At 33.0% G+C, this 26,480-nt stretch overlaps 12 non-coding genes across 12 annotated transcripts; all 12 read right to left on the minus strand.

Moving 5' to 3' along the window:
• Positions 1-82, minus strand: TRNAL-AAG (transfer RNA leucine (anticodon AAG)). The gene has a single exon. It is a non-coding gene; the product is annotated as a tRNA-Leu (tRNA).
• A 2,764-nt stretch (positions 83-2,846) lies between these two features.
• On the minus strand, positions 2,847-2,928 carry TRNAL-AAG (transfer RNA leucine (anticodon AAG)). The gene has a single exon. It is a non-coding gene; the product is annotated as a tRNA-Leu (tRNA).
• Positions 2,929-5,081: 2,153 nt separating this feature from the next.
• On the minus strand, positions 5,082-5,163 carry TRNAL-AAG (transfer RNA leucine (anticodon AAG)). Its single transcript has one exon. It is a non-coding gene; the product is annotated as a tRNA-Leu (tRNA).
• A 3,639-nt stretch (positions 5,164-8,802) lies between these two features.
• On the minus strand, positions 8,803-8,884 carry TRNAL-AAG (transfer RNA leucine (anticodon AAG)). Its single transcript has one exon. It is a non-coding gene; the product is annotated as a tRNA-Leu (tRNA).
• Positions 8,885-10,224: 1,340 nt separating this feature from the next.
• TRNAL-AAG (transfer RNA leucine (anticodon AAG)) lies at positions 10,225-10,306 on the minus strand. Its single transcript has one exon. It is a non-coding gene; the product is annotated as a tRNA-Leu (tRNA).
• Positions 10,307-11,647: 1,341 nt separating this feature from the next.
• Positions 11,648-11,729, minus strand: TRNAL-AAG (transfer RNA leucine (anticodon AAG)). Its single transcript has one exon. It is a non-coding gene; the product is annotated as a tRNA-Leu (tRNA).
• Positions 11,730-14,168: 2,439 nt separating this feature from the next.
• Positions 14,169-14,250, minus strand: TRNAL-AAG (transfer RNA leucine (anticodon AAG)). Its single transcript has one exon. It is a non-coding gene; the product is annotated as a tRNA-Leu (tRNA).
• Positions 14,251-15,591: 1,341 nt separating this feature from the next.
• Positions 15,592-15,673, minus strand: TRNAL-AAG (transfer RNA leucine (anticodon AAG)). Its single transcript has one exon. It is a non-coding gene; the product is annotated as a tRNA-Leu (tRNA).
• Positions 15,674-17,014: 1,341 nt separating this feature from the next.
• On the minus strand, positions 17,015-17,096 carry TRNAL-AAG (transfer RNA leucine (anticodon AAG)). The gene has a single exon. It is a non-coding gene; the product is annotated as a tRNA-Leu (tRNA).
• Positions 17,097-19,859: 2,763 nt separating this feature from the next.
• TRNAL-AAG (transfer RNA leucine (anticodon AAG)) lies at positions 19,860-19,941 on the minus strand. The gene has a single exon. It is a non-coding gene; the product is annotated as a tRNA-Leu (tRNA).
• A 4,186-nt stretch (positions 19,942-24,127) lies between these two features.
• On the minus strand, positions 24,128-24,209 carry TRNAL-AAG (transfer RNA leucine (anticodon AAG)). The gene has a single exon. It is a non-coding gene; the product is annotated as a tRNA-Leu (tRNA).
• A 1,341-nt stretch (positions 24,210-25,550) lies between these two features.
• TRNAL-AAG (transfer RNA leucine (anticodon AAG)) lies at positions 25,551-25,632 on the minus strand. Its single transcript has one exon. It is a non-coding gene; the product is annotated as a tRNA-Leu (tRNA).
• Between the last annotated feature and the right edge of the window lie 848 nt (positions 25,633-26,480).

A 26,480-nucleotide genomic window follows, 5' to 3' on the forward strand; every position in this document is an offset into this window, starting at 1 on the left:
TGGCAGCAGAGGGATTTGAACCCACGCCTCCGAAGAGACTGGAGCCTTAATCCAGCGCCTTAGACCGCTCGGCCATGCTACCTCATGTGCTTGTCATTAGGATAGCTCACAGATCTAGAACATCAAAATGAAAGGTTTTTTTGTTTTAAAGTATTAATTGAAAAGATGTCAGCAAAGGTTAAAAGAAAGTCCATTATTAAACATAAAATCGATGAGAAATTCATATTTTTTATTGAATTGCATTTTGTTTATTTTCATTGAAATAACAAAAGAAATTGAGATGCATGAAGTAGTAAAATATTAGTTCTGATTGGGCACATAATTACTTCATGCAAAATTAAAATTTGAATATCTTTACTGTTAGCAGATATCTTTTTTTAAAGGTTTGAGAAGACTGTTGCAACTATGATGAACTGTTTAGAACTCGGTGACTAATGCAGGATACTATCACCATCCTTTTTCAGTTGGTTAATATCTGATCAATCATGAATTGATGATAAATTGTTTTGAACTACTGCATGTGACAGCTTAAGGTGTGCTTCCACCAACCAAATGTAGCTTCTTTTATACCTTATCTACTTTAGGAAACCACTTTGATATAAGTCACTGGATCTTCTCCTTTTCAGTTGGTTAATATATGATCAATCATCAGTTGATGATAAATTGTTTTAAACTACTGCATGTGACAGCTTAAGGTGTGCTTCCACCAACCAAATTTAGCTTCTTTTATACCTTATCTACTTTAGGAAACCACTTTGGTATATATCACTGGATCTTCTCCTTGGAGAATAAATATGGCAGCAGTGGGATTTGATTCCAGTGGCTTGAATAGCTCTGTCATCCTACAACCTGCTGTACACTTTAAAATATTTTAGCTCTCATATCTGGAATGTCATTCAAAACTTTACCCAAAGTCAGGAAAAGCTGAGATAAAATGCAAAAGAAGCCAGGTACATTTAACAAGTAATGATTATATTTGACTTCAAATTTCCTTCATTTAGCGCAACTGATGTATCCAAACAACTTTGAAGTATTATTCAAATGCCTAAAATAGACAGCTGTGAGATTAAAATCCAGAGTGATAGAAAAGTTAGAGAAATCGGAATATAAATCCATCAATTTATACCAATGAGTCACGTTGCCAAAATTTCCATCTCTAATTGTATGATAAGACAACTCAGTAATTAAATATTAGTTATGATATTACTTCTAGTTACTTCATGCCAACTTAATTTTGGCTCATCTTGACTGTTAGCAGATAACATTTTTAAAACATTTGGGAAGTCTCTTGTAACAATGATGAACTGTTGAGTAGCTAGAGGAATCTTCCACCAACAAATTTCAGCTGGGTAATATCCTTTCTAATGGAAAAAAAGAATCAGTTTGACATCAATAACTGGCCTTCTCTTTGTATAATAAATATGGCAGCAGAGGGATTTGAACCCATGCCTCTGAAGAAACTGGAGCCTTAATCCAGCACCTTAGACCGCTCAGCTATGCTACCACTTGTGCATGTCATTACGGTAGCTCACAGATCTAGAACATCAAAATTAAAGGGTTTTTTTGTTTTAAAGTATTAATTGAAAAGATGTCAGCAAAGGTTAAAAGAAAGTTCATTATTAAACATAAAATCGATGAGAAATTCATATTTTTTATTGAATTGCATTTTGTTTATTTTCATTGAAATAACAAAAGAAATTGAGATGCATGAAGTAGTAATATATTAGTTCTGATTGGGCACATAATTACTTCATGCAAAATTAAAATTTGAATATCTTTACTGTTAGCAGATATCATTATTTTAAAGGTTTGAGAAGACTGTTGCAACTATGATGAACTGTTTAGAACTCGATGACTAATGCAGGATACTATCACCATCCTTTTTCAGTAGGTTAATATCTGATCAATCATGAATTGATGATAAATTGTTTTGAACTACTGCATGTGACAGCTTAAGGTGTGCTTCCACCAACCAAATGTAGCTTCTTTCATACCTTATATACTTTAGGAAACCACTTTGATATAAGTCACTGGATCTTCTCCTTTTCAGTTGGTTAATATCTGATCAATCATCAGTTGATGATAAATTGTTTTAAACTACTGCATGTGACAGCTTAAGGTGTGCTTCCACCAACCAAATTTAGCTTCTTTTATACCTTATCTACTTTAGGAAACCACTTTGGTATATATCACTGGATCTTCTCCTTGGAGAATAAATATGGCAGCAGTGGGATTTGATTCCAGTGGCTTGAATAGCTCTGTCATCCTACAACCTGCTGTACACTTTAAAATATTTTAGCTCTCATATCTGGAATGTCATTCAAAACTTTACCCAAAGTCAGGAAAAGCTGAGATAAAATGCAAAAGAAGCCAGGTACATTTAACAAGTAATGATTATATTTGACTTCAAATTTCCTTCATTTAGCGCAACTGATGTATCCAAACAACTTTGAAGTATTATTCAAATGCCTAAAATAGACAGCTGTGAGATTAAAATCCAGAGTGATAGAAAAGTTAGAGAAATCGGAATATAAATCCATCAATTTATACCAATGAGTCACGTTGCCAACATTTCCATCTCTAATTGTATGATAAGACAACTCAGTAATTAAATATTAGTTATGATATTACTTCTAATTACTTCATGCCAACTTAATTTTGGCTCATCTTGACTGTTAGCAGATAACATTTTTAAAACATTTGGGAAGTCTCTTGTAACAATGATGAACAGTTGAGTAGCTAGAGGAATCTTCCACCAACAAATTTCAGCTGGGTAATATCCTTTCTAATGGAAAAAAAGAATCAGTTTGACATCAATAACTGGCCTACTCTTTGTATAATAAATATGGCAGCAGAGGGATTTGAACCCACGCCTCCGAAGAGACTGGAGCCTTAATCCAGCGCCTTAGACCGCTCGGCCATGCTACCACATGTGCATCTCGTTAGGATAGCTCACAGATCTAGAACATCAAAATTAAAGGGTTTTTTGTATTAAAGTATTAATTGAAAAGATGTCAGCAAAGGTTAAAAGAAAGTTCATTATTAAACATAAAATCTATGAGAAATTCATATTTTTTATTGAATTGCATTTTGTTTATTTTCATTAAAATAACAAAAGAAATTGAGATGCATGAAGTAGTAAAATATTCGTTCTGATAGGGCACATAATTAATTCATGCAAAATTAAAATTTGAATATCTTTACTGTTAGCAGATATCATTATTTTAAAGGTTTGAGAAGACTGTTGCAACTATGATGAACGGTTTAGAACTCGGTGACTAATGCAGGATACTATCACCATCCTTTTTCAGTTGGTTAATATCTGATCAATCATGAATTGATGATAAATTGTTTTGAACTACTGCATGTGACAGCTTAAGCTGTGCTTCCACCAACCAAATGTAGCTTCTTTTATACCTTATATACTTTAGGAAACCACTTTGATATAAGTCACTGGATCTTCTCCTTTTCAGTTGGTTAATATCTGATCAATCATCAGTTGATGATAAATTGTTTTAAACTACTGCATGTGACAGCTTAAGGTGTGCTTCCACCAACCAAATTTAGCTTCTTTTATACCTTATCTACTTTAGGAAACCACTTTGATATATATCACTGGATCTTCTCCTTGGAGAATAAATATGGCAGCAGTGGGATTTGATTCCAACGGCTTGAATAGCTCTGTCATCCTACAACCTGCTGTACACTTTAAAATATTTTAGCTCTCATATATGGAATGTCATTCAAAACTTTACCCAAAGTCAGGAAAAGCTGAGATAAAATGCAAAAGAAGCCAGGTACATTTAACAAGTAATGATTATATTTGACTTCAAATTTCCTTCATTTAGCGCAACTGATGTATCCAAACAACTTTGAAGTACTATTCAAATGCCTAAAATAGACAGCTGTGAGATTAAAATCCAGAGTGATAGAAAAGTTAGAGAAATTAGAATATAAATCCATCAATTTATACCACATAATTACTTCATGCAAAATTAAAATTTGAATATCTTTACTGTTAGCAGATATCATTATTTTAAAGGTTTGAGAAGACTGTTGCAACTATGATGAACTGTTTAGAACTCGGTGACTAATGCAGGATACTATCACCATCCTTTTTCAGTTGGTTAATATCTGATCAATCATGAATTGATGATAAATTGTTTTGAACTACTGCATGTGACAGCTTAAGGTGTGCTTCCACCAACCAAATGTAGCTTCTTTCATACCTTATATACTTTAGGAAACCACTTTGATATAAGTCACTGGATCTTCTCCTTTTCAGTTGGTTAATATCTGATCAATCATCAGTTGATGATAAATTGTTTTAAACTACTGCATGTGACAGCTTAAGGTGTGCTTCCACCAACCAAATTTAGCTTCTTTTATACCTTATCTACTTTAGGAAACCACTTTGGTATATATCACTGGATCTTCTCCTTGGAGAATAAATATGGCAGCAGTGGGATTTGATTCCAGTGGCTTGAATAGCTCTGTCATCCTACAACATGCTGTACACTTTAAAATATTTTAGCTCTCATATCTGGAATGTCATTCAAAACTTTACCCAAAGTCAGGAAAAGCTGAGATAAAATGCAAAAGAAGCCAGGTACATTTAACAAGTAATGATTATATTTGACTTCAAATTTCCTTCATTTAGCGCAACTGATGTATCCAAACAACTTTGAAGTATTATTCAAATGCCTAAAATAGACAGCTGTGAGATTAAAATCCAGAGTGATAGAAAAGTTAGAGAAATCGGAATATAAATCCATCAATTTATACCAATGAGTCACGTTGCCAACATTTCCATCTCTAATTGTATGATAAGACAACTCAGTAATTAAATATTAGTTATGATATTACTTCTATTTACTTCATGCCAACTTAATTTTGGCTCATCTTGACTGTTAGCAGATAACATTTTTAAAACATTTGGGAAGTCTCTTGTAACAATGATGAACAGTTGAGTAGCTAGAGGAATCTTCCACCAACAAATTTCAGCTGGGTAATATCCTTTCTAATGGAAAAAAAGAATCAGTTTGACATCAATAACTGGCCTACTCTTTGTATAATAAATATGGCAGCAGAGGGATTTGAACCCACGCCTCCGAAGAGACTGGAGCCTTAATCCAGTGCCTTAGACCACTTGGCCATGCTACCACATGTGCATGTCGTTAGGATAGCTCACAGATCTAGAACATCAAAATTAAATGGATTTTGTTTTAAAGTATTAATTGAAATGATGTCAGCAAAGGTTAAAAGAAAGTTCATTATTAAACATAAAATCGATGAGAAATTCATATTTTTTATTGAATTGCATTTTGTTTATTTTCATTGAAATAACAAAAGAAATTGAGATGCATGAAGTGGTAAAATATTAGTTCTGATAGGGCACATAATTAATTCATGCAAAATTAAAATTTGAATATCTTTACTGTTAGCAGATATCATTATTTTAAAGGTTTGAGAAGACTGTTGCAACTATGATGAACGGTTTAGAACTCGGTGACTAATGCAGGATACTATCACCATCCTTTTTCAGTTGGTTAATATCTGATCAATCATGAATTGATGATAAATTGTTTTGAACTACTGCATGTGACAGCTTAAGGTGTGCTTCCACCAACCAAATGTAGCTTCTTTTATACCTTATCTACTTTAGGAAACCACTTTGATATAAGTCACTGGATCTTCTCCTTTTCAGTTGGTTAATATCTGATCAATCATCAGTTGATGATAAATTGTTTTAAACTACTGCATGTGACAGCTTAAGGTGTGCTTCCACCAACCAAATTTAGCTTCTTTTATACCTTATCTACTTTAGGAAACCACTTTGATATATATCACTGGATCTTCTCCTTGGAGAATAAATATGGCAGCAGAGGGATTTGATTCCAACGGCTTGAATAGCTCTGTCATCCTACAACCTGCTGTACACTTTAAAATATTTTAGCTCTCATATCTGAAATGTCATTCAAAACTTTACCCAAAGTCAGGAAAAGCTGAGATAAAATGCAAAAGAAGCCAGGTACATTTAACAAGTAATGATTATATTTGACTTCAAATTTCCTTCAATTAGCGCAACTGATGTATCCAAACAACTTTGAAGTATTATTCAAATGCCTAAAATAGACAGCTGTGAGATTAAAATCCAGAGTGATAGAAAAGTTAGAGAAATCGGAATATAAATCCATCAATTTATACCAATGAGTCACATTGCCAACATTTCCATCTCTAATTGTATGATAAGACAACTCAGTAATTAAATATTAGTTATGATATTACTTCTAATTACTTCATGCCAACTTAATTTTGGCTCATCTTGACTGTTAGCAGATAACATTTTTAAAACATTTGGGAAGTCTCTTGTAACAATGATGAACTGTTGAGTAGCTAGAGGAATCTTTCACCAACAAATTTCAGCTGGGTAATATCCTATCTAATGGAAAAAAGAATCACTTTGACATCAATAACTGGCCTACTCTTTGTATAATAAATATGGCAGCAGAGGGATTTGAACCCATGCCTCCGAAGAGACTGGAGCCTTAATCCAGCGCCTTAGACCACTTGGCCATGCTACCACATGTGCATATTATTAGGATAGCTCACAGATCTAGAACATCAAAATTAAAGGGTTTTTTGTATTAAAGTATTAATTGAAAAGATGTCAGCAAAGGTTAAAAGAAAGTTCATTATTAAACATAAAATCGATGAGAAATTCATATTTTTTATTGAATTGCATTTTGTTTATTTTCATTAAAATAACAAAAGAAATTGAGATGCATGAAGTAGTAAAATATTCGTTCTGATAGGGCACATAATTACTTCATGCAAAATTAAAATTTGAATATCTTTACTGTTAGCAGATATCATTATTTTAAAGGTTTGAGAAGACTGTTGCAACTATGATGAACGGTTTAGAACTCGGTGACTAATGCAGGATACTATCACCATCCTTTTTCAGTTGGTTAATATCTGATCAATCATGAATTGATGATAAATTGTTTTGAACTACTGCATGTGACAGCTTAAGCTGTGCTTCCACCAACCAAATGTAGCTTCTTTTATACCTTATATACTTTAGGAAACCACTTTGATATAAGTCACTGGATCTTCTCCTTTTCAGTTGGTTAATATCTGATCAATCATCAGTTGATGATAAATTGTTTTAAACTACTGCATGTGACAGCTTAAGGTGAGCTTCCACCAACCAAATTTAGCTTCTTTTATACCTTATCTACTTTAGGAAACCACTTTGATATATATCACTGGATCTTCTCCTTGGAGAATAAATATGGCAGCAGTGGGATTTGATTCCAACGGCTTGAATAGCTCTGTCATCCTACAACCTGCTGTACACTTTAAAATATTTTAGCTCTCATATCTGGAATGTCATTCAAAACTTTACCCAAAGTCAGGAAAAGCTGAGATAAAATGCAAAAGAAGCCAGGTACATTTAACAAGTAATGATTATATTTGACTTCAAATTTCCTTCATTTAGCGCAACTGATGTATCCAAACAACTTTGAAGTATTATTCAAATGCCTAAAATAGACAGCTGTGAGTTCATTATTAAACATAAAATCGATGAGAAATTCATATTTTTTATTGAATTGCATTTTGTTTATTTTCATTGAAATAACAAAAGAAATTGAGATGCATGAAGTAGTAAAATATTAGTTCTGATTGGGCACATAATTACTTCATGCAAAATTAAAATTTGAATATCTTTACTGTTAGCAGATATCATTATTTTAAAGGTTTGAGAAGACTGTTGCAACTATGATGAACTGTTTAGAACTCGGTGACTAATGCAGGATACTATCACCATCCTTTTTCAGTTGGTTAATATCTGATCAATCATGAATTGATGATAAATTGTTTTGAACTACTGCATGTGACAGCTTAAGGTGTGCTTCCACCAACCAAATGTAGCTTCTTTCATACCTTATATACTTTAGGAAACCACTTTGATATAAGTCACTGGATCTTCTCCTTTTCAGTTGGTTAATATCTGATCAATCATCAGTTGATGATAAATTGTTTTAAACTACTGCATGTGACAGCTTAAGGTGTGCTTCCACCAACCAAATTTAGCTTCTTTTATACCTTATCTACTTTAGGAAACCACTTTGATATATATCACTGGATCTTCTCCTTGGAGAATAAATATGGCAGCAGTGGGATTTGATTCCAGTGGCTTGAATAGCTCTGTCATCCTACAACCTGCTGTACACTTTAAAATATTTTAGCTCTCATATCTGGAATGTCATTCAAAACTTTACCCAAAGTCAGGAAAAGCTGAGATAAAATGCAAAAGAAGCCTGGTACATTTAACAAGTAATGATTATATTTGACTTCAAATTTCCTTCATTTAGCGCAACTGATGTATCCAAACAACTTTGAAGTATTATTCAAATGCCTAAAATAGACAGCTGTGAGATTAAAATCCAGAGTGATAGAAAAGTTAGAGAAATCGGAATATAAATCCATCAATTTATACCAATGAGTCACGTTGCCAACATTTCCATCTCTAATTGTATGATAAGACAACTCAGTAATTAAATATTAGTTATGATATTACTTCTAATTACTTCATGCCAACTTAATTTTGGCTCATCTTGACTGTTAGCAGATAACATTTTTAAAACATTTGGGAAGTCTCTTGTAACAATGATGAACAGTTGAGTAGCTAGAGGAATCTTCCACCAACAAATTTCAGCTGGGTAATATCCTTTCTAATGGAAAAAAAGAATCAGTTTGACATCAATAACTGGCCTACTCTTTGTATAATAAATATGGCAGCAGAGGGATTTGAACCCACGCCTCCGAAGAGACTGGAGCCTTAATCCAGCGCCTTAGACCGCTCGGCCATGCTACCACATGTGTGTGTCATTAGGATAGCTCACAGATCTAGAACATCAAAATTAAAGGGTTTTTTGTTTTAAAGTATTAATTGAAAAGATGTCAGCAAAGGTTAAAAGAAAGTTCATTATTAAACATAAAATCGATGAGAAATTCATATTTTTTATTGAATTGCATTTTGTTTATTTTCATTGAAATAACAAAAGAAATTGAGATGCATGAAGTAGTAAAATATTAGTTCTGATAGGGCACATAATTAATTCATGCAAAATTAAAATTTGAATATCTTTACTGTTAGCAGATATCATTATTTTAAAGGTTTGAGAAGACTGTTGCAACTATGATGAACGGTTTAGAACTCGGTGACTAATGCAGGATACTATCACCATCCTTTTTCAGTTGGTTAATATCTGATCAATCATGAATTGATGATAAATTGTTTTGAACTACTGCATGTGACAGCTTAAGGTGTGCTTCCACCAACCAAATGTAGCTTCTTTTATACCTTATCTACTTTAGGAAACCACTTTGATATAAGTCACTGGATCTTCTCCTTTTCAGTTGGTTAATATCTGATCAATCATCAGTTGATGATAAATTGTTTTAAACTACTGCATGTGACAGCTTAAGGTTTGCTTCCACCAACCAAATTTAGCTTCTTTTATACCTTATCTACTTTAGAAAACCACTTTGATATATATCACTGGATCTTCTCCTTGGAGAATAAATATGGCAGCAGTGGGATTTGATTCCAACGGCTTGAATAGCTCTGTCATCCTACAACCTGCAGTACACTTTAAAATATTTTAGCTCTCATATCTGGAATGTCATTCAAAACTTTACCCAAAGTCAGGAAAAGCTGAGATAAAATGCAAAAGAAGCCAGGTACATTTAACAAGTAATGATTATATTTGACTTCAAATTTCCTTCAATTAGCGCAACTGATGTATCCAAACAACTTTGAAGTATTATTCAAATGCCTAAAATAGACAGCTGTGAGATTAAAATCCAGAGTGATAGAAAAGTTAGAGAAATCGGAATATAAATCCATCAATTTATACCAATGAGTCACGTTGCCAACATTTCCATCTCTAATTGTATGATAAGACAACTCAGTAATTAAATATTAGTTATGATATTACTTCTAATTACTTCATGCCAACTTAATTTTGGCTCATCTTGACTGTTAGCAGATAACATTTTTAAAACATTTGGGAAGTCTCTTGTAACAATGATGAACTGTTGAGTAGCTAGAGGAATCTTTCACCAATAAATTTCAGCTGGGTAATATCCTATCTAATGTAAAAAAGAATCACTTTGACATCAATAACTGGCCTACTCTTTGTATAATAAATATGGCAGCAGAGGGATTTGAACCCATGCCTCCGAAGAGACTGGAGCCTTAATCCAGCGCCTTAGACCACTCGGCCATGCTACCACATGTGCATATCATTAGGATAGCTCACAGATCTAGAACATCAAAATTAAAGGGTTTTTTGTATTAAAGTATTAATTGAAAAGATGTCAGCAAAGGTTAAAAGAAAGTTCATTATTAAACATAAAATCGATGAGAAATTCATATTTTTTATTGAATTGCATTTTGTTTATTTTCATTAAAATAACAAAAGAAATTGAGATGCATGAAGTAGTAAAATATTCGTTCTGATAGGGCACATAATTAATTCATGCAAAATTAAAATTTGAATATCTTTACTGTTAGCAGATATCATTATTTTAAAGGTTTGAGAAGACTGTTGCAACTATGATGAACGGTTTAGAACTCGGTGACTAATGCAGGATACTATCACCATCCTTTTTCAGTTGGTTAATATCTGATCAATCATGAATTGATGATAAATTGTTTTGAACTACTGCATGTGACAGCTTAAGCTGTGCTTCCACCAACCAAATGTAGCTTCTTTTATACCTTATATACTTTAGGAAACCACTTTGATATAAGTCACTGGATCTTCTCCTTTTCAGTTGGTTAATATCTGATCAATCATCAGTTGATGATAAATTGTTTTAAACTACTGCATGTGACAGCTTAAGGTGTGCTTCCACCAACCAAATTTAGCTTCTTTTATACCTTATCTACTTTAGGAAACCACTTTGATATATATCACTGGATCTTCTCCTTGGAAAATAAATATGGCAGCAGTGGGATTTGATTCCAATGGCTTGAATAGCTCTGTCATCCTACAACCTGCTGTACACTTTAAAATATTTTAGCTCTCATATCTGGAATGTCATTCAAAACTTTACCCAAAGTCAGGAAAAGCTGAGGTAAAATGCAAAAGAAGCCAGGTACATTTAACAAGTAATGATTATATTTGACTTCAAATTTCCGTCATTTAGCGCAACTGATGTATCCAAACAACTTTGAAGTATTATTCAAATGCCTAAAATAGACAGCTGTGAGATTAAAATCCAGAGTGATAGAAAAGTTAGAGAAATCAGAATATAAATCCATCAATTTATACGAATGAGTCACGTTGCCAACATTTCCATCTCTAATTGTATGATAAGACAACTCAGTAATTAAATATTAGTTATGATATTACTTCTAATTACTTCATGCCAACTTAATTTTGGCTCATCTTGACTGTTAGCAGATAACATTTTTAAAACATTTGGGAAGTCTCTTGTAACAATGATGAACAGTTGAGTAGCTAGAGGAATCTTCCACCAACAAATTTCAGCTGGGTAATATCCTTTCTAATGGAAAAAAAGAATCAGTTTGACATCAATAACTGGCCTACTCTTTGTATAATAAATATGGCAGCAGAGGGATTTGAACCCACGCCTCTGAAGAGACTGGAGCCTTAATCCAGCGCCTTAGACCGCTCGGCCATGCTACCACATGTGCATGTCGTTAGGATAGCTCACAGATCTAGAACATCAAAATTAAAGGGTTTTTGTTTTAAAGTATTAATTGAAAAGATGTCAGCAAAGGTTAAAAGAAAGTTCATTATTAAACATAAAATCGATGAGAAATTCATATTTTTTATTGAATTGCATTTTGTTTATTTTCATTGAAATAACAAAAGAAATTGAGATGCATGAAGTAGTAAAATATTAGTTCTGATAGGGCACATAATTAATTCATGCAAAATTAAAATTTGAATATCTTTACTGTTAGCAGATATCATTATTTTAAAGGTTTGAGAAGACTGTTGCAACTATGATGAACGGTTTAGAACTCGGTGACTAATGCAGGATACTATCACCATCCTTTTTCAGTTGGTTAATATCTGATCAATCATGAATTGATGAAAAATTGTTTTGAACTACTGCATGTGACAGCTTAAGGTGTGCTTCCACCAACCAAATGTAGCTTCTTTTATACCTTATCTACTTTACCCAAAGTCAGGAAAAGCTGAGATAAAATGCAAAAGAAGCCAGGTACATTTAACAAGTAATGATTATATTTGACTTCAAATTTCCTTCATTTAGCGCAACTGATGTATCCAAACAACTTTGAAGTATTATTCAAATGCCTAAAATAGACAGCTGTGAGATTAAAATCCAGAGTGATAGAAAAGTTAGAGAAATCGGAATATAAATCCATCAATTTATACCAATGAGTCACGTTGCCAACATTTCCATCTCTAATTGTATGATAAGACAACTCAGTAATTAAATATTAGTTATGATATTACTTCTAATTACTTCATGCCAACTTAATTTTGGCTCATCTTGACTGTTAGCAGATAACATTTTTAAAACATTTGGGAAGTCTCTTGTAAAAATGATGAACAGTTGAGTAGCTAGAGGAATCTTCCACCAACAAATTTCAGCTGGGTAATATCCTTTCTAATGGAAAAAAAGAATCAGTTTGACATCAATAACTGGCCTACTCTTTGTATAATAAATATGGCAGCAGAGGGATTTGAACCCACGCCTCCGAAGAGACTGGAGCCTTAATCCAGCACCTTAGACAGCTCGGCCATGCTACCACATGTGCATATCATTAGGATAGCTCACAGATCTAGAACATCAAAATTAAAGGGTTTTTTGTATTAAAGTATTAATTGAAAAGATGTCAGCAAAGGTTAAAAGAAAGTTCATTATTAAACATAAAATCGATGAGAAATTCATATTTTTTATTGAATAGCATTTTGTTTATTTTCATTAAAATAACAAAAGAAATTGAGATGCATGAAGAAGTAAAATATTCGTTCTGATAGGGCACATAATTAATTCATGCAAAATTAAAATTTGAATATCTTTACTGTTAGCAGATATCATTATTTTAAAGGTTTGAGAAGACTGTTGCAACTATGATGAACGGTTTAGAACTCGGTGACTAATGCAGGATACTATCACCATCCTTTTTCAGTTGGTTAATATCTGATCAATCATGAATTGATGATAAATTGTTTTGAACTACTGCATGTGACAGCTTAAGCTGTGCTTCCACCAACCAAATGTAGCTTCTTTTATACCTTATATACTTTAGGAAACCACTTTGATATAAGTCACTGGATCTTCTCCTTTTCAGTTGGTTAATATCTGATCAATCATCAGTTGATGATAAATTGTTTTAAACTACTGCATGTGACAGCTTAAGGTGTGCTTCCACCAACCAAATTTAGCTTCTTTTATACCTTGTCTACTTTAGGAAACCACTTTGATATATATCACTGGATCTTCTCCTTGGAGAATAAATATGGCAGCAGTGGGATTTGATTCCAACGGCTTGAATAGCTCTGTCATCCTACAACCTGCTGTACAATTTAAAATATTTTAGCTCTCATATCTGGAATGTCATTCAAAACTTTACCCAAAGTCAGGAAAAGCTGAGGTAAAATGCAAAAGAATCCAGGTACATTTAACAAGTAATGATTATATTTGACTTCAAATTTCCTTCATTTAGCGCAACTGATGTATCCAAACAACTTTGAAGTATTATTCAAATGCCTAAAATAGACAGCTGTGAGATTAAAATCCAGAGTGATAGAAAAGTTAGAGAAATCAGAATATAAATCCATCAATTTATACCAATGAGTCACGTTGCCAACATTTCCATCTCTAATTGTATGATAAGACAACTCAGTAATTAAATATTAGTTATGATATTACTTCTAATTACTTCATGCCAACTTAATTTTGGCTCATCTTGACTGTTAGCAGATAACATTTTTAAAACATTTGGGAAGTCTCTTGTAACAATGATGAACTGTTGAGTAGCTAGAGGAATCTTTCACCAACAAATTTCAGCTGGGTAATATCCTATCTAATGGAAAAAAAGAATCAGTTTGACATCAATAACTGGCCTACTCTTTGTATAATAAATATGGCAGCAGTGGGATTTGAACCCACGCCTCCGAAGAGACTGGAGCCTTAATCCAGCGCCTTAGACCGCTCGGCCATGCTACCACATGTGCATATCATTAGGATAGCTCACAGATCTAGAACATCAAAATTAAAGGGTTTTTTGTTTTAAAGTATTAATTGAAAAGATGTCAGCAAAGGTTAAAAGAAAGTTCATTATTAAACATAAAATCGATGAGAAAATAATATTTTTTATTGAATTGCATTTTGTTTATTTTCATTGAAATAACAAAAGAAATTGAGATGCATGAAGTAGTAAAATATTAGTTCTGATTGGGCACATAATTACTTCATGCAAAATTAAAATTTGAATATCTTTACTGTTAGCAGATATCATTATTTTAAAGGTTTGAGAAGACTGTTGCAACTATGATGAACTGTTTAGAACTCGGTGACTAATGCAGGATACTATCACAATCCTTTTTCAGTTGGTTAATATCTGATCAATCATGAATTGATGATAAATTGTTTTGAACTACTGCATGTGACAGCTTAAGGTGTGCTTCCACCAACCAAATGTAGCTTCTTTTATACCTTATCTACTTTAGGAAACCACTTTGATATAAGTCACTGGATCTTCTCCTTTTCAGTTGGTTAATATCTGATCAATCATCAGTTGATGATAAATTGTTTTAAACTACTGCATGTGACAGCTTAAGGTGTGCTTCCACCAACCAAATTTAGCTTCTTTTATACCTTATCTACTTTAGGAAACCACTTTGATATATATCACTGGATCTTCTCCTTGGAGAATAAATATGGCAGCAGTGGGATTTGATTCCAGTGGCTTGAATAGCTCTGTCATCCTACAACCTGCTGTACACTTTAAAATATTTTAGCTCTCATATCTGGAATGTCATTCAAAACTTTACCCAAAGTCAGGAAAAGCTGAGATAAAATGCAAAAGAAGCCAGGTACATTTAACAAGTAATGATTATATTTGACTTCAAATTTCCTTCATTTAGCGCAACTGATGTATCCAAACAACTTTGAAGTATTATTCAAATGCCTAAAATAGACAGCTGTGAGATTAAAATCCAGAGTGATAGAAAAGTTAGAGAAATCGGAATATAAATCCATCAATTTATACCAATGAGTCACGTTGCCAACATTTCCATCTCTAATTGTATGATAAGACAACTCAGTAATTAAATATTAGTTATGATATTACTTCTAGTTACTTCATGCCAACTTAATTTTGGTTCATCTTGACTGTTAGCAGATAACATTTTTAAAACATTTGGGAAGTCTCTTGTAACAATGATGAACTGTTGAGTAGCTAGAGGAATCTTCCACCAACAAATTTCAGCTGGGTAATATCCTTTCTAATGGAAAAAAAGAATCAGTTTGACATCAATAACTGGCCTACTCTTTGTATAATAAATATGGCAGCAGAGGGATTTGAACCCACGCCTCCGAAGAGACTGGAGCCTTAATCCAGCGCCTTAGACCGCTCGGCTATGCTACCACATGTGCTTATCATTAGGATAGCTCACAGATCTAGAACATCAAAATGAAAGGTTTTTTTGTTTTAAAGTATTAATTGAAAAGATGTCAGCAAAGTTTAAAAGAAAGTTCATTATTAAACATAAAATCGATGAGAAATTCATATTTTTTATTGAATTGCATTTTGTTTATTTTCATTGAAATAACAAAAGAAATTGAGATGCATGAAGTAGTAAAATATTAGTTCTGATTGGGCACATAATTACTTCATGCAAAATTAAAATTTGAATATCTTTACTGTTAGCAGATATCATTATTTTAAAGGTTTGAGAAGACTGTTGCAACTATGATGAACTGTTTAGAACTCGGTGACTAATGCAGGATACTATCACCATCCTTTTTCAGGTGGTTAATATCTGATCAATCATGAATTGATGATAAATTGTTTTGAACTACTGCATGTGACAGCTTAAGCTGTGCTTCCACCAACCAAATGTAGCTTCTTTCATACCTTATATACTTTAGGAAACCACTTTGATATAAATCACTGGATCTTCTCCTTTTCAGTTGGTTAATATCTGATCAATCATCAGTTGATGATAAATTGTTTTAAACTACTGCATGTGACAGCTTAAGGTGTGCTTCCACCAACCAAATTTAGCTTCTTTTATACCTTATCTACTTTAGGAAACCACTTTGATATATATCACTGGATCTTCTCCTTGGAGAATAAATATGGCAGCAGTGGGATTTGATTCCAGCGGCTTGAATAGCTCTGTCATCCTACAACCTGCTGTACACTTTAAAATATTTTAGCTCTCATATCTGGAATGTCATTCAAAACTTTACCCAAAGTCAGGAAAAGCTGAGATAAAATGCAAAAGAAGCCAGGTACATTTAACAAGTAATGATTATATTTGACTTCAAATTTCCTTCATTTAGCGCAACTGATGTATCCAAACAACTTTGAAGTATTATTCAAATGCCTAAAATAGACAGCTGTGAGATTAAAATCCAGAGTGATAGAAAAGTTAGAGAAATCGGAATATAAATCCATCAATTTATACCAATGAGTCACGTTGCCAACATTTCCATCTCTAATTGTATGATAAGACAACTCAGTAATTAAATATTAGTTATGATATTACTTCTAATTACTTCATGCCAACTTAATTTTGGCTCATCTTGACTGTTAGCAGATAACATTTTTAAAACATTTGGGAAGTCTCTTGTAACAATGATGAACAGTTGAGTAGCTAGAGGAATCTTCCACCAACAAATTTCAGCTGTGTAATATCCTTTCTAATGGAAAAAAAGAATCAGTTTGACATCAATAACTGGCCTACTCTTTGTATAATAAATATGGCAGCAGAGGGATTTGAACCCACGCCTCCGAAGAGACTGGAGCCTTAATCCAGCGCCTTAGACCGCTCGGCCATGCTACCACATGTGCATGTCGTTAGGATAGCTCACAGATCTAGAACATCAAAATTAAAGGGTTTTTTGTTTTAAAGTATTAATTGAAAAGATGTCAGCAAAGGTTAAAAGAAAGTTCATTATTAAACATAAAATCGATGAGAAATTCATATTTTTTATTGAATTGCATTTTGTTTATTTTCATTGAAATAACAAAAGAAATTGAGATGCATGAAGTAGTAAAATATTAGTTCTGATAGGGCACATAATTAATTCATGCAAAATTAAAATTTGAATATCTTTACTGTTAGCAGATATCATTATTTTAAAGGTTTGAGAAGACTGTTGCAACTATGATGAACGGTTTAGAACTCGGTGACTAATGCAGGATACTATCACCATCCTTTTTCAAGTGGTTAATATCTGATCAATCATGAATTGATGATAAATTGTTTTGAACTACTGCATGTGACAGCTTAAGCTGTGCTTCCACCAACCAAATGTAGCTTCTTTCATACCTTATATACTTTAGGAAACCACTTTGATATAAATCACTGGATCTTCTCCTTTTCAGTTGGTTAATATCTGATCAATCATCAGTTGATGATAAATTGTTTTAAATTACTGCATGTGACAGCTTAAGGTGTGCTTCCACCAACCAAATTTAGCTTCTTTTATACCTTATCTACTTTAGGAAACCACTTTGATATATATCACTGGATCTTCTCCTTGGAGAATAAATATGGCAGCAGTGGGATTTGATTCCAGCGGCTTGAATAGCTCTGTCATCCTACAACCTGCTGTACACTTTAAAATATTTTAGCTCTCATATCTGGAATGTCATTCAAAACTTTACCCAAAGTCAGGAAAAGCTGAGATAAAATGCAAAAGAAGCCAGGTACATTTAACAAGTAATGATTATATTTGACTTCAAATTTCCTTCATTTAGCGCAACTGATGTATCCAAACAACTTTGAAGTATTATTCAAATGCCTAAAAGAGACAGCTGTGAGATTAAAATCCAGAGTGATAGAAAAGTTAGAGAAATCGGAAAATAAATCCATCAATTTATACCAATGAGTCACGTTGCCAACATTTCCATCTCTAATTGTATGATAAGACAACTCAGTAATTAAATATTAGTTATGATATTACTTCTAATTACTTCATGCCAACTTAATTTTGGCTCATCTTGAAGGTTAGCAGATAACATTTTTAAAACATTTGTGAAGTCTCTTGTAACAATGATGAACAGTTGAGTAGCTAGAGGAATCTTCCACCAACAAATTTCAGCTGGGTAATATCCTTTCTAATGGAAAAAAAGAATCAGTTTGACATCAATAACTGGCCTACTCTTTGTATAATAAATATGGCAGCAGAGGGATTTGAACCCACGCCTCCGAAGAGACTGGAGCCTTAATCCAGCGCCTTAGACCGCTCGGTCATGCTACCACATGTGCATGTTGTTAGGATAGCTCACACATCTAGAACATCAAAATTAAAGGGTTTTTTGTTTTAAAATATTAATTGAAAAGATGTCAGCAAAGGTTAAAAGAAAGTTCATTATTAAACATAAAATCGATGAGAAATTCATATTTTTTATTGAATTGCATTTTGTTTATTTTCATTGAAATAACAAAAGAAATTGAGATGCATGAAGTAGTAAAATATTAGTTCTGATAGGGCACATAATTAATTCATGCAAATTTAAATTTGAATATCTTTACTGTTAGCAGATATCATTATTTTAAAGGTTTGAGAAGACTGTTGCAACTATGATGAACGGTTTAGAACTCGGTGACTAATGCAGGATACTATCACCATCCTTTTTCAGTTGGTTAATATCTGATCAATCATGAATTGATGATAAATTGTTTTGAACTACTGCATGTGACAGCTTAAGGTGTGCTTCCACCAACCAAATGTAGCTTCTTTTATACCTTATCTACTTTAGGAAACCACTTTGATATAAGTCACTGGATCTTCTCCTTTTCAGTTGGTTAATATCTGATCAATCATCAGTTGATGCTAAATTGTTTTAAACTACTGCATGTGACAGCTTAAGGTGTGCTTCCACCAACCAAATTTAGCTTCTTTTATACCTTATCTACTTTAGGAAACCACTTTGATATATATCACTGGATCTTCTCCTTGTAGAATAAATATGGCAGCAGTGGGATTTGATTCCAACGGCTTGAATAGCTCTGTCATCCTACAACCTGCTGTACACTTTAAAATATTTTAGCTCTCATATCTGGAATGTCATTCAAAACTTTACCCAAAGTCAGGAAAAGCTGAGATAAAATGCAAAAGAAGCCAGGTACATTTAACAAGTAATGATTATATTTGACTTCAAATTTCCTTCATTTAGCGCAACTGATGTATCCAAACAACTTTGAAGTATTATTCAAATGCCTAAAATAGACAGCTGTGAGATTAAAATCCAGAGTGATAGAAAAGTTAGAGAAATCGGAATATAAATCCATCAATTTATACCAATGAGTCACGTTGCCAACATTTCCATCTCTAATTGTATGATAAGACAACTCAGTAATTAAATATTAGTTATGATATTACTTCTAATTACTTCATGCCAACTTAATTTTGGCTCATCTTGACTGTTAGCAGCTAACATTTTTAAAACATTTGGGAAGTCTCTTGTAACAATGATGAACTGTTGAGTAGCTAGAGGAATCTTTCACCAACAAATTTCAGTTGGGTAATATCCTATCTAATGGAAAAAAAGAATCACTTTGACATCAATAACTGGCCTACTCTTTGTATAATAAATATGGCAGCAGTGGGATTTGAACCCACGCCTCCGAAGAGACTGGAGCCTTAATCCAGCGCCTTAGACCGCTCGGCCATGCTACCACATGTGCATATCATTAGGATAGCTCACAGATCTAGAACATCAAAATTAAAGGGTTTTTTGTTTTAAAGTATTAATTGAAAAGATGTCAGCAAAGGTTAAAAGAAAGTTCATTATTAAACATAAAATCGATGAGAAAATCATATTTTTTATTGAATTGCATTTTGTTTATTTTCATTGAAATAACAAAAGAAATTGAGATGCATGAAGTAGTAAAATATTAGTTCTGATTGGGCACATAATTACTTCATGCAAAATTAAAATTTGAATATCTTTACTGTTAGCAGATATCATTATTTTAAAGGTTGGAGAAGACTGTTGCAACTACGATGAACTGTTTAGAACTCGGTGACTAATGCAGGATACTATCACAATCCTTTTTCAGTTGGTTAATATCTGATCAATCATGAATTGATGATAAATTGTTTTGAACTACTGCATGTGACAGCTTAAGGTATGCTTCCACCAACCAAATGTAGCTTCTTTTATACCTTATATACTTTAGGAAACCACTTTGATATAAGTCACTGGATCTTCTCCTTTTCAGTTGGTTAATATCTGATCAATCATCAGTTGATGATAAATTGTTTTAAACTACTGCATGTGACAGCTTAAGGTGTGCTTCCACCAACCAAATTTAGCTTCTTTTATACCTTATCTACTTTAGGAAACCACTTTGGTATATATCACTGGATCTTCTCCTTGGAGAATAAATATGGCAGCAGTGGGATTTGATTCCAGTGGCTTGAATAGCTCTGTCATCCTACAACCTGCTGTACACTTTAAAATATTTTAGCTCTCATATCTGGAATGTCATTCAAAACTTTACCCAAAGTCAGGAAAAGCTGAGATAAAATGCAAAAGAAGCCAGGTACATTTAACAAGTAATGATTATATTTGACTTCAAATTTCCTTCATTTAGCGCAACTGATGAATCCAAACAACTTTGAAGTATTATTCAAATGCTTAAAATAGACAGCTGTGAGATTAAAATCCAGAGTGATAGGAAAGTTAGAGAAATCGGAATATAAATCCATCAATTTATACCAATGAGTCACGTTGCCAACATTTCCATCTCTAATTGTATGATAAGACAACTCAGTAATTAAATATTAGTTATGATATTACTTCTAATTACTTCATGCCAACTTAATTTTGGCTCATCTTGACTGTTAGCAGATAACATTTTTAAAACATTTGGGAAGTCTCTTGTAACAATGATGAACAGTTGAGTAGCTAGAGGAATCTTCCACCAACAAATTTCAGCTGGGTAATATCCTTTCTATTGGAAAAAAAGAATCAGTTTGACATCAATAACTGGCCTACTCTTTGTATAATAAATATGGCAGCAGAGGGATTTGAACCCACGCCTCCGAAGAGACTGGAGCCTTAATCCAGCACCTTAGAATGCTCGGCCATGCTACCACATGTGCATATCATTAGGATAGCTCACAGACCTAGAACATCAAAATTAAAGGGTTTTTTGTTTTAAAGTATTAATTGAAAAGATGTCAGCAAAGGTTAAAAGAAAGTTAATTATTAAACATAAAATCGATGAGAAATTCATATTTTTTATTGAATTGCATTTTGTTTATTTTCATTGAAATAACAAAAGAAATTGAGATGCATGAAGTAGTAAAATATTAGTTCTGATAGGGCACATAATTAATTCATGCAAAATTAAAATTTGAATATCTTTACTGTTAGCAGATATCATTATTTTAAAGGTTTGAGAAGACTGTTGCAACTATGATGAACGGTTTAGAACTCGGTGACTAATGCAGGATACTATCACCATCCTTTTTCAGTTGGTTAATATCTGATCAATCATGAATTGATGATAAATTGTTTTGAACTACTGCATGTGACAGCTTAAGGTGTGCTTCCACCAACCAAATGTAGCTTCTTTTATTCCTTATCTACTTTAGGAAACCACTTTGATATAAGTCACTGGATCTTCTCCTTTTCAGTTGGTTAATATCTGATCAATCATCAGTTGATGATAAATTGTTTTAAACTACTGCATGTGACAGCTTAAGGTGTGCTTCCACCAACCAAATTTAGCTTCTTTTATACCTTATCTACTTTAGGAAACCACTTTGATAAATATCACTGGATCTTCTCCTTGGAGAATAAATATGGCAGCAGTGGGATTTGATTCCAACGGCTTGAATAGCTCTGTCATCCTACAACCTGCTGTACACTTTTAAATATTTTAGCTCTCATATCTGGAATGTCATTCAAAACTTTACCCAAAGTCAGGAAAAGCTGAGATAAAATGCAAAAGAAGCCAGGTACATTTAACAAGTAATGATTATATTTGACTTCAAATTTCCTTCAATTAGCGCAACTGATGTATCCAAACAACTTTGAAGTATTATTCAAATGCCTAAAATAGACAGCTGTGAGATTAAAATCCAGAGTGATAGAAAAGTTAGAGAAATCGGAATATAAATCCATCAATTTATACCAATGAGTCACGTTGCCAACATTTCCATCTCTAATTGTATGATAAGACAACTCAGTAATTAAATATTAGTTATGATATTACTTCTAATTACTTCATGCCAACTTAATTTTGGCTCATCTTGACTGTTAGCAGATAACATTTTTAAAACATTTGGGAAGTCTCTTGTAACAATGATGAACTGTTGAGTAGCTAGAGGAATCTTTCACCAACAAATTTCAGCTGGGTAATATCCTATCTAATGGAAAAAAGAATCACTTTGACATCAATAACTGGCCTACTCTTTGTATAATAAATATGGCAGCAGAGGGATTTGAACCCACACCTCCGAAGAGACTGGAGCCTTAACCCAGCGCCTTAGACCACTCGGCCATGCTACCACATGTGCATATCATTAGGATAGCTCACAGATCTAGAACATCAAAATTAAAGGGTTTTTTGTATTAAAGTATTAATTGAAAAGATGTCAGCAAAGGTTAAAAGAAAGTTCATTATTAAACATAAAATCGATGAGAAATTCATATTTTTTATTGAATTGCATTTTGTTTATTTTCATTAAAATAACAAAAGAAATTGAGATGCATGAAGTAGTAAAATATTCGTTCTGATAGGGCACATAATTAATTCATGCAAAATTAAAATTTGAATATCTTTACTGTTAGCAGATATCATTATTTTAAAGGTTTGAGAAGACTGTTGCAACTATGATGAACGGTTTAGAACTCGGTGACTAATGCAGGATACTATCACCATCCTTTTTCAGTTGGTTAATATCTGATCAATCATGAATTGATGATAAATTGTTTTGAACTACTGCATGTGACAGCTTAAGCTGTGCTTCCACCAACCAAATGTAGCTTCTTTTATACCTTATCTACTTTAGGAAACCACTTTGATATAAGTCACTGGATCTTCTCCTTTTCAGTTGGTTAATATCTGATCAATCATCAGTTGATGATAAATTGTTTTAAACTGCTGCATGTGACAGCTTAAGGTGTGCTTCCACCAACCAAATTTAGCTTCTTTTATACCTTATCTACTTTAGGAAACCACTTTGATATATATCACTGGATCTTCTCCTTGGAGAATAAATATGGCAGCAGTGGGATTTGATTCCAACGGCTTGAATAGCTCTGTCATCCTACAACCTGCTGTACACTTTAAAATATTTTAGCTCTCATATCTGGAATGTCATTCAAAACTTTACCCAAAGTCAGGAAAAGCTGAGATAAAATGCAAAAGAAGCCAGGTACATTTAACAAGTAATGATTATATTTGACTTCAAATTTCCTTCATTTAGCGCAACTAATGTATCCAAACAACTTTGAAGTATTATTCAAATGCCTAAAATAGACAGCTGTGAGATTAAAATCCAGAGTGATAGAAAAGTTAGAGAAATCAGAATATAAATCCATCAATTTATACCAATGAGTCACGTTGCCAACATTTCCATCTCTAATTGTATGATAAGACAACTCAGTAATTAAATATTAGTTATGATATTACTTCTAATTACTTCATGCCAACTTAATTTTGGCTCATCTTGACTGTTAGCAGATAACATTTTTAAAACATTTAGGAAGTCTCTTGTAACAATGATTAACTGTTGAGTAGCTAGAGGAATCTTCCACCAACAAATTTCAGCTGGGTAATATCCTATCTAATGGAAAAAAAGAATCACTTTGACATCAATAACTGGCCTACTCTTTGTATAATAAATATGGCAGCAGAGGGATTTGAACCCACGCCTCCGAAGAGACTGGAGCCTTAATCCAGCGCCTTAGACCACTCGGCCATGCTACCACATGTGCATTTTATTAGGATAGCTCACAGATCTAGAACATCAAAATTAAAGGGTTTTTTGTTTTAAAGTATTAATTGAAAAGATGTCAGCAAAGGTTAAAAGAAAGTTCATTATTAAACATAAAATCGATGAGAAATTCATATTTTTTATTGAATTGCATTTTGTTTATTTTCATTGAAATAACAAAAGAAATTGAGATGCATGAAGTAGTAAAATATTAGTTCTGATTGGGCACATAATTACTTCATGCAAAATTAAAATTTGAATATCTTTACTGTTAGCAGATATCATTATTTTAAAGGTTTGAGAAGACTGTTGCAACTATGATGAACTGTTTAGAACTCGGTGACTAATGCAGGATACTATCACCATCCTTTTTCAGTTGGTTAATATCTGATCAATCATGAATTGATGATAAATTGTTTTGAACTACTGCATGTGACAGCTTAAGGTGTGCTTCCACCAACCAAATGTAGCTTCTTTCATACCTTATATACTTTATGAAACCACTTTGATATAAGTCACTGGATCTTCTCCTTTTCAGTTGGTTAATATCTGATCAATCATCAGTTGATGATAAATTGTTTTAAAGTACTGCATGTGACAGCTTAAGGTGTGCTTTCACCAACCAAATTTAGCTTCTTTTATACCTTATCTACTTTAGGAAACCACTTTGGTATATATCACTGGATCTTCTCCTTGGAGAATAAATATGGCAGCAGTGGGATTTGATTCCAGTGGCTTGAATAGCTCTGTCATCCTACAACCTGCTGTACACTTTAAAATATTTTAGCTCTCATATCTGGAATGTCATTCAAAACTTTACCCAAAGTCAGGAAAAGCTGAGATAAAATGCAAAAGAAGCCAGGTACATTTAACAAGTAATGATTATATTTGACTTCAAATATCCTTCATTTAGCGCAACTGATGTATCCAAACAACTTTGAAGTATTATTCAAATGCCTAAAATAGACAGCTGTGAGATTAAAATCCAGAGTGATAGGAAAGTTAGAGAAATCGGAATATAAATCCATCAATTTATACCAATGAGTCACGTTGCCAACATTTCCATCTCTAATTGTATGATAAGACAACTCAGTAATTAAATATTAGTTATGATATTACTTCTAATTACTTCATGCCAACTTAATTTTGGCTCATCTTGACTGTTAGCAGATAACATTTTTAAAACATTTGTGAAGTCTCTTGTAACAATGATGAACAGTTGAGTAGCTAGAGGAATCTTCCACCAACAAATTTCAGCTGCGTAATATCCTTTCTAATGGAAAAAAAGAATCAGTTTGACATCAATAACTGGCCTACTCTTTGTATAATAAATATGGCAGCAGAGGGATTTGAACCCACGCCTCCGAAGAGACTGGAGCCTTAATCCAGCGCCTTAGACCGCTCGGCCATGCTACCACATGTGCATGTCGTTAGGATAGCTCACAGATCTAGAACATCAAAATTAAAGGGTTTTTGTTTTAAAGTATTAATTGAAAAGATGTCAGCAAAGGTTAAAAGAAAGTTCATTATTAAACATAAAATCGATGAGAAATTCATATTTTTTATTGAATTGCATTTTGTTTATTTTCATTGAAATAACAAAAGAAATTGAGATGCATGAAGTAGTAAAATATTAGTTCTGATAGGGCACATAATTAATTCATGCAAAATTAAAATTTGAATATCTTTACTGTTAGCAGATATCATTATTTTAAAGGTTTGAGAAGACTGTTGCAACTATGATGAACGGTTTAGAACTCGGTGACTAATGCAGGATACTATCACCATCCTTTTTCAGTTGGTTAATATCTGATCAATCATGAATTGATGATAAATTGTTTTGAACTACTGCATGTGACAGCTTAAGGTGTGCTTCCACCAACCAAATGTAGCTTCTTTTATACCTTATCTACTTTAGGAAACCACTTTGATATAAGTCACTGGATCTTCTCCTTTTCAGTTGGTTAATATCTGATCAATCATCAGTTGATGATAAATTGTTTTAAACTACTGCATGTGACAGCTTAAAGTGTGCTTCCACCAACCAAATTTAGCTTCTTTTATACCTTATCTACTTTAGGAAACCACTTTGATATATATCACTGGATCTTCTCCTTGGAGAATAAATATGGCAGCAGAGGGATTTGATTCCAACGGCTTGAATAGCTCTGTCATCCTACAACCTGCTGTACACTTTAAAATATTTTAGCTCTCATATCTGGAATGTCATTCAAAACTTTACCCAAAGTCAGGAAAAGCTGAGA

This window comes from Taudactylus pleione, unplaced genomic scaffold (assembly GCF_031769625.1).
Source record: "Taudactylus pleione unplaced genomic scaffold, aTauple2 ptg000016l, whole genome shotgun sequence".
Taxonomy (NCBI): Eukaryota; Metazoa; Chordata; class Amphibia; order Anura; family Myobatrachidae; genus Taudactylus; species Taudactylus pleione.